A 10,000-nucleotide genomic window follows, 5' to 3' on the forward strand; every position below is an offset into this window, starting at 1 on the left:
CCGTCACCGGATGCCGGTCTTAGAACTGTATTTATTCAAAAGTCTTTTCGCACTCTCATTTGTTTTACAACACTGTGCTATATAAAGTGCTTTTTAAAAGTCTTTGTCCCTGTCACCGGATGCCGGTCTTAGAACTGTATTTATTCAAAAGTCTTTTCGCACTCTCATTTGTTTTACAACACTGTGCTATATAAAGTGCTTTTTAAAAGTCTTTGTCCCCGTCACCGGATGCCGGTCTTAGAACTGTATTTATTCAAAAGTCTTTTCGCACTCTCATTTGTTTTACAACACTGTGCTATATAACGTGCTTTTTAAAAGTCTTTGTCCCCGTCACCGGATGCTTGGCTTAGAACTTTATTTATTCCAAAGTCTTTTCGCACTCTCATTTGTTTTAAAACACTGTGCTATATAACATGCTTTTTAAAAGTCTTTGTCCCCGTCACCGGATGCCGGTCTTAGAACTGTATTTATTCAAAAGTCTTTTCGCACTCTCATTTGTTTTACAACACTGTGCTATATAACGTGCTTTTTAAAAGTCTTTGTCTCCATCAGCGGATGCCGGTCTTAGAACTGTATTTATTCAAAAGTCTTTTCGCACTCTCATTTGTTTTACAACACTGTGCTATATAACGTGCTTTTTAAAAGTCTTTGTCCCCGTCACCGGATGCCGGTCTTAGAACTGTATTTATTCAAAAGTCTTTTAGCACTCTCATTTGTTTTACAACACTGTGCTATATAATGTGCTTTTTAAAAGTCTTTGTCCCCGTCACCGGATGCCGGTCTTAGAACTGTATTTATTCAAAAGTCTTTTCGCACTCTCATTTGTTTTACAACACTGTGCTATATAACGTGCTTTTTAAAAGTCTTTGTCCCCGTCACCGGATGCCGGTCTTAGAACTGTATTTATTCAAAAGTCTTTTCGCACTCTCATTTGTTTTACAACACTGTGCTATATAAAGTGCTTTTTAAAAGTCTTTGTCCCCGTCACCGGATGCCGGTCTTAGAACTGTATTTATTCAAAAGTCTTTTCGCACTCTCATTTGTTTTACAACACTGTGCTATATAACGTGCTTTTTAAAAGTCTTTGTCCCCGTCACCGGATGCCGGTCTTAGAACTGTATTTATTCAAAAGTCTTTTCGCACTCTCATTTGTTTTACAACACTGTGCTATATAACGTGCTTTTTAAAAGTCTTTGTCCCCGTCACCGGATGCCGGTCTTAGAACTGTATTTATTCAAAAGTCTTATTGCACTCTCATTTGTTTTACAACACTGTGCTATATAATGTGCTTTTTAAAAGTCTTTGTCCCCGTCACCGGATGCCGGTCTTAGAACTGTATTTATTCAAAAGTCTTTTTGCACTCTCATTTGTTTTAAAACACTGTGCTATATAACGTGCTTTTTAAAAGTCTTTGTCCCCGTCACCGGATGCCGGTCTTAGAACTGTATTTATTCAAAAGTCTTTTCGCACTCTCATTTGTTTTACAACACTGTGCTATATAAAGTGCTTTTTAAAAGTCTTTGTCCCTGTCACCGGATGCCGGTCTTAGAACTGTATTTATTCAAAAGTCTTTTCGCACTCTCATTTGTTTTACAACACTGTGCTATATAAAGTGCTTTTTAAAAGTCTTTGTCCCCGTCACCGGATGCCGGTCTTAGAACTGTATTTATTCAAAAGTCTTTTCGCACTCTCATTTGTTTTACAACACTGTGCTATATAACGTGCTTTTTAAAAGTCTTTGTCCCCGTCACCGGATGCTTGGCTTAGAACTTTATTTATTCCAAAGTCTTTTCGCACTCTCATTTGTTTTAAAACACTGTGCTATATAACATGCTTTTTAAAAGTCTTTGTCCCCGTCACCGGATGCCGGTCTTAGAACTGTATTTATTCAAAAGTCTTTTCGCACTCTCATTTGTTTTACAACACTGTGCTATATAACGTGCTTTTTAAAAGTCTTTGTCTCCATCAGCGGATGCCGGTCTTAGAACTGTATTTATTCAAAAGTCTTTTCGCACTCTCATTTGTTTTACAACACTGTGCTATATAACGTGCTTTTTAAAAGTCTTTGTCCCCGTCACCGGATGCCGGTCTTAGAACTGTATTTATTCAAAAGTCTTTTAGCACTCTCATTTGTTTTACAACACTGTGCTATATAATGTGCTTTTTAAAAGTCTTTGTCCCCGTCACCGGATGCCGGTCTTAGAACTGTATTTATTCAAAAGTCTTTTCGCACTCTCATTTGTTTTACAACACTGTGCTATATAACGTGCTTTTTAAAAGTCTTTGTCCCCGTCACCGGATGCCGGTCTTAGAACTGTATTTATTCAAAAGTCTTTTCGCACTCTCATTTGTTTTACAACACTGTGCTATATAAAGTGCTTTTTAAAAGTCTTTGTCCCCGTCACCGGATGCCGGTCTTAGAACTGTATTTATTCAAAAGTCTTTTCGCACTCTCATTTGTTTTACAACACTGTGCTATATAACGTGCTTTTTAAAAGTCTTTGTCCCCGTCACCGGATGCCGATTTCTCATGTCCATTATTCCCAACGCACACTTTGCTTTTCTTGTTTGACCATGTACTGTTCTTTTTTCTTTTTTTCTCTTTCCCAGGACGCTAGCGCGTGCACACTTATCAATTTGCATACGTGTTTTAACGGCAGCAGCAGCTAATATTTTCGCTAACCAGCAATCCTACGACAGATGATGATTTTTATCATACAGGTCTATTCGCGTTATGTTACCAAGAGAGCGCTCACCTTCGTTACACATATATGTTCAGTATTTATTCCAATAGTGCTCAACAAATGAGTAGAGTTCTAAAAGTCATGTCTTTTATTGTTTAACTTGAAAAGTTGAAAAGCTACCAAGATGGAAGCAGTGCAATAAAAACGATCCATCTGTTATGCTCCAGAAATTAGTTTTCTACATAGTCATCACAATAGTCAATAGGTCCTGGATATGACCTTAAACTATATCCAGTGGTGAGGCCCCAGCTTGTGGGCTTTGGGGAGTGTGGAGCCACCCTTTAATTACCATTGCTCCCAGGTCCACTCTGACCCGGAGTGGTAGTACCTGTTAGGGTCCCAACTATGGATTAAATAGAAACTGACGTGAAAATAACAAGTATATTCTATTAAAAAAAATTTTTCTTAAAAATCTTTGGATTCGGCATTAAATAACCCGAAAAGGGTTGATATGCCGTAAAACAAAAACAACCAACCAACCAACAACAAAAGTCAATACACTTTTAATCAGTGATGAATAATGTCTGTCTGAGGCACGCTTTTTAATAATCGTTGTTCAAAGAGAAAAGTTTTCTATTTTTTTAACTAAAAATATTGAAGAGTTACAGAAATGGAAGTAGTGTCTTTAAAACAAGTCTGCTTTGCTCCAGCATTTATGTTTTTTTTAAATTGTCACTACCATTCTCAGTGCATATTTACCAGGAATTCAATGACGTATTTCTGCTTCTGACGCATGTCCATGACAGGGGTTGTTTTATTAAAATTTCACGTCGTCAACATCTGCAACGGAGAGATGAAACTTTCCGGCCACGAGTGCATAAGTCTGGCCGTCATAACAATGCATTATTAAGGTGGCATTACTTTTCGAACGTTCCACCTGGTATTAAAATATATATCTGGCAAGCAAGCTACACAGATGCGCCAATATTTATGTCACAAATAGACCGGTGCGCTAATCTCTCTCTTTCTCTCTCTCTCTCTCTCTCTCTCTCTCGTTATTAGACAGTCCCTAAAAGAGCTTCCAATCTAATGGGTGCACCCACTGTCAACCAAGGTTTAAAGAGAAAGGTTATGTAGTATTCTCATGACAGCTATAAATTTTAATAATGATTGCTTTATTTTTGTTGTTGTTGTTATTGTTTTTTTACATAGGCATCACCACTTATCAAGACCTTGAAGCCACTCGAGGATAAAGGTTAAAGAGTGTACAGTAGAAATTGGACAATATAGTAATCGTTAGTAATGGAAATTTGGTGAATTTGTTAACTTATATGGAACGGCTCATCAAAAACTTGTTTACGTTAGACTTGAAGACAACCATATTGTAATCAGCTGGAAAGCAGGAAAACGGAAGACAATTCCATAGGCGTGCAGTTCTAATAAATAAGCTTTGTTCATGGAATCTACGTTTAGGTTTAGGTACAGATAAAGTGTGGGGGAAATTATTGATAGTGATTTCTGCTAGACGGGTGTTTCTGGTGAAAGTTTGGTGATGGGTGGATCATAGATTGGAGCTCAGCCGAGCACTTGCTATGAAAATAACCATAAACTCGCATTTTAGTGAAGAATTGGTTAAAATACACGTCGTTTTAGACATTTTCATTGTCTGAAGTTGTTACTTACTTAGGCCCCTCCTCTGCTAATTAAGCAGAGTAATACGTATGGTCGATTTCTCATGTGGCCAGGAGCCAACTCCCCAAAAGGGACACGCCTGATTAGAAAAAAATTATAAATTTCTTAATCTAAAAAGAATATCTCCTTTTATTGACCGAGGCCAGAGAATATAAAGTGTCGTATAAAGAACTATACTACACTTTGATTTTAGCCAAAAAGATATCGGTTCGAGTAAGCGTCACACCATTTCCTGTTCTCAGAAACAAAATATATTCTATTTAAAAGTCCCCAGGGGGCAAAGTGTGTTATGAATATCGTTAAGTTGTATTCTCTCCGTTCGAATGATTTTTGCTGGAATACTGGATCCGCCCTCTCTATTATTGCAAACTGTGCAGGCAAATAAGTTCGTCTTGCACCCGACCAGTCCTCATCTCGTGCGCATCGACACACGAGATTATGTGTTGAAAGTTGCTTGTTTCGACATAATTGGGCGAAAGAAATGTATTACGTGTCAGGTGAAATGGAGAAGATGAAATCATTTTAGCCGAGTCCGCCAAATCCAACCCGCCATTATTCGAGGCGAAATTGGATGATTTGTTTTTATATTATTTCTGGTTTAAGTTTTTTTTTTCTTCTTTTTAATATTTTTATGACGATGATGGCGATTTTGAGACAATATCACGAACGAGGAGGTAGAAAATAAGGCAAAGAAATAACAAAAACAAATGCCCAACAAACAAATAGAGATCAAAAAAATGTGTGGAAGGGAGGCGGGAAGAGGCGGGAAAAATGTCATGACAAAGTTTGGCTTTTGGCAATATCAACCAAATAAAAAATTTAAAAAAAAACAGCATAAAACTAAAAGTATTTTATCTCTTTCCATTTCGACTCATTATTCTCTAAATCACATCCGTCTACGGGAATCTCTGATGGACACCTCTCAAAATTAATCCTATTTTCAACGCCTTCTGAAATTATTGGATGATGCGTTATGTGAAATAGACTTGTTGGGCTTTCATTAAAATCAAGAATTAAACCAAAAGCACATTAACTAAAAATCTAGAATATATCCTATTGCTCACGACTTCCACAGTAACAGACAGGAGATTATTATCACATGATAGTTCTGTGGTTAAAATATCGTTTTCTTAAAACTTACGGTTCCGTGTTTTCCATTTTTTTTTTTCATATTTATTATTTTCATATCCAACTCTTCTCGCATTTTTGTCTATTTGATTTTTCCAATATCCGTTCATAAATAAGCGTGTGTAAATGAAATCGCCATTTTGTATGTATAAAAGCCTCGGAATCGTCTTTTATTTATTGCATTTCAAATATAAATTGTTGCAAAAAATGTTTTTAGCAAAAAAATAAATTAAAATGGGGTATGCACGTATACACACACACACACACACACACACACATATATATATATATATCGGTTTCTACGCGTGTATATATCTTTTGGACTGGTTTTGGCGTTTATGTATAGGTGAGGTGTTAGTTCGCGTTTAATTTAAAATCAAACTTAATATCGTATCCTGCACAGACTTAAGAACCTGTAAAAACCAAATAATTAGTTTTTCAGAACTTGTAAATACATTTTAAGATAGATAGAAATAAGAACACCCAATGATATAGAAAAAATTATTCAATCATATAAAACCATAGCATATATATATATATATATATATATATGTATATATATATATATATATATATATAGTGTCAGGTCATGTCATATGCTACTGGTACCATGTAACCCAGTAGTACCTGCCTCATGGTCGGGTCACCGGCGACTATACTGGTTCCCCCACCAGACTTGTTTGGTAAGGAGGGCGGCTAGTCTCCCTGAAGGATTAAAAACAAGACCTTTGCAAGGGCGAATTAACCCTTTATCGGGGTCAACGGCCAACTAACACCGTGTGTGTTTGTATGTATGTGTGTGCTGGGGTGGAGAGGGCTCCCATAAGCGTGGTGAAGGCAATCTTTCTAGGAGAAGCAAATCACTGATTTAAAAAACTATAAAGCGGGTGACCAGTACCCGCATTAAGCTGGTCTGCAATTTAACTTGTTGCTGGCTATCTTGCTCTTGCTTGTTGCTGGATCTCAATATTTTGAACCGAGAGAGAGAGAGACTTAGCTGTCGTACAAACCTAAAACTCTTTAACATCATCTGCGTATAGATACTCCCTCAGGCATTTGTCTATAAAAATGGTCCCGTGGCGATGGAAAAGTTGTGACGTGTGGAGGCTTCAAATGCTGGAAGCATGTAATAATTGATCTCAATGACAGTCCCTAGTGTCATGCCTGCTTGAGTGTGTGAATTCACAAGTAGGACTAAAAAAAAGGTCATTTTAAGGCTCATGGACTTTAAGTGTCTGAGGGAGTGGCACTCGTCTGACAATACGTTGCAATCATTATATATATATATATATATATATATATATATATATATATATATATATATATAATCTAAAGATGTCTTGAGTAAAATGTGTAAAGATAAAAATAAAGAATGCCGTTTAAATTCCCGGAATAAAAACTAAATTTAATCTATCGCAGACTTGGCACTTGCCGACTTCTAAAATTCAGCAATTATAAAGGAAAATTAAACCATTTAAAGATAAAAACTATTAAGAAAATTAAACTATTTAAAGATAAAAACTTAACTAAAATTGTTAAATAGAAAATGGAGATCATCAGCCGTCTACCATATAGCTGATTTGATTTAAAATCAGGACTACTGAAAAATGCATGACCCTCCAATGGAAAATACTTCCCCACAAATAAAATATAGATACAATACACTTATTATTAATACAAATATATGAAAAATTATATATTAATAACATATATTTATACATATATATATATATACGTAAATGTAATAATAATAATAATAATAATAATAATAATAATAATAATAATAATCTATCTTGCGATATGTTAATTAACATATAAGTTTTGTGAGAAAGAAAAAAGCATAAAAGTTTAAGTACATTTGGTAGCAGACCGGCAAATAGATAAGAGAAAGGAAACCTAGCTATACAAATCTGAAGACCTAATATATACACACACACACACACACACACACACACACACACACACACACACATATATATATATATATATATATATATATATATATATATATATATATATAAAAGACACTGATAGAAATCAGATGAAAAATCCTGATAGATATTACTTAAAGTAATACTTTCAAGGTGATCCTAGCCAAAAAGGAAAATCTACATTATTTAAGAATAGAGCAATATATAAGTTTGGTGGTTTAATTTTAAATTCTGAAAAAAAAACGTATAGACACATATATTCGAATTAAGAATTTATTGTTTGACAAAAGGAATATATAGAAGGGGTTATATTAATTTCCTTAATCCATGGATTCTCAATAATAGGTCATATCATCAGAGGAAATGAAATGCGGTTAGCAAAATGTTCAGCTTTGAATGGAAGCTTATTTTTCTTTTTATCACAATTATTGAAAAAAAGCTTCTATTCACTCTGTTATATATATATATATATATATATATATATATATATATATATATATATATATATATATATATGTAAGGATTATGTTATTAAACTCATGCGGACATGACCTCAAAGTTCTATTACTCTGTTGCAGATATTTATGGTGTGATTTATTTTTGTTTTAGAAATCAACCCTTATTATAGACGCACGTCGAGAGCAGAGATACGACATTGAATTTCTGTCTAAAGTTCATTGAGAATAGTTGTGACTATGTCGAAAAAAATCTGGAAACAAAATGTCGCTCTACTTTTACTTCGGCTCGAGGGTTTTAACATCAACAACTTTTCACTTGGGCTCAATCAATTGTTTAGGCAACAACACAATTTTATTATTTGAATAAAAATCTTTTTCAACATCGGGATCACCTACACGTACATATATATATATATATATATATATATATATATATATATATATATATATATATATATATGTATATATATATATATATATAAGATTATTTATTTATTTTTTGTAAGCGATTTTGTGGTGTTTTTTTTTTCTTTCACTCTCTGATTGCTTTGAATGGAGAGGTTATCTGCCCTTTGTTTACAATCTAGTCGTCCCCACATTTTCAGGGCGTATTATTTGTAATTAATTTTTTCTTTAAATATTTTCTACGTACATATATATATAGGTATATTTATATATATATATGTGTGTGTATATGTGTGTGTGTGTGTGTGTGTGTGTGTGTGTGTGTGTGTGTGTGTGTGTGTGTCAAATCATATATGAGATAACATTTTATTACTAGTTTCAGAAACTTACCGGTAGTTTTGGATCAAAAGATTCGGAAACGTTGGCAATACTGAGCCGGGCGTACTGTGAAATTCTCATACTGTCCCGTGCAATGTAAACAACTTGCCATTGTAATTGATGAATCCACGGTATTTGAAGTGTGTCAAATTATTAACAAGGCAGTTTGTTTCGTCAATAAAATGGGTTGTAAAGGTGATTTGATTTGTTCTTAAAAAAGTACTATAACAGAACAGCTAGCAAAAGGTAAAACTACCTTCGAAATATCGAAAATGATAGGAAGGTACCATCAAACTGTGAAGAAATTTGTCAGGGACCCTACAAAGGTACGTAAGAGAGCCGATAAAGGTAAATCTAGAGTTGTTTCACACCATTCTCTACTCCAAATTAAACGTGAAGTTGTTAAAAACCCTAGGCAGACAAGTCGATAAGTCTTTGACCAAGCCGGATTGAAGAGTGTCTCAAAAAGTACTCCATGTCGCTTTCTGAAAGAAGTGGCAAAGTCTGTTAAGCCTATGACAAAGCCTCCATTAAAGCAGCATCACATACAAAACCTATTGAAAAAGGCAGAGGACAACATGAAAAAAGATTTTTTCAAAGTTTTGTTCACGGATGAAGTGCGTGTCACTCCAGATGGCTGGAGCAAGGGATGGGTCCTAGATGGACGACATCGTCATCAGCGTTTAAGGCGCCAACAAGGTGGTGGTGGGATAATGATTTGGTCTGGAATTATCGGAGGTAATTCAGTTGCCCATGGAGAGTTCCAGAAGGTGTAAAAATGACGCCAAATGCTTACATAGCTTTTCTGAGGGAGCACTTTGAAGCATGGCTGAAGAAGCAAAGGTTGACGTTCATGAGGACCATTATTTTTATGCAGGATAATGCTTCCTCGCATGCAGCAAACAAAAGCAAAGAGTATTTGCAACAACTGGGGGTTTCTGGGCTACGGAAGATAGAGTGGCCTGCAAATTCACCAGATTTGAATCCAATTGAGAACCTTGCTAGTATGACGAAGCGACGTCTTTATGCAAGTAGACGTCAATTTAAGAGCAAAGATGAGTTGTGAGATGCTCTCCAAGAGGTATCGCGAGGAATAACTGTTGACGAAATCACAAATTTGACTAATTCTGTGGAACAACGTCTTTTACAAGTCATTCCTAAGAAAGGACCGCATATCCCCTACTAATTATGTCAACGTAGAAATTGCTATGTAGCTATTATGTTCTAAGCATTTTTTTCTAGTTCATTTAATGTTTGAAAATAATCTCAATAAACAAGTTATGGGAATTTTTTTTTCTCAACCTCATTAATAACTTGACACACT

Source organism: Euprymna scolopes, chromosome 16 (genome assembly GCF_053919585.1).
Source record: "Euprymna scolopes isolate OS-2025 chromosome 16, ASM5391958v1, whole genome shotgun sequence".
In the NCBI taxonomy this organism is placed as follows: Eukaryota; Metazoa; Mollusca; class Cephalopoda; order Sepiida; family Sepiolidae; genus Euprymna; species Euprymna scolopes.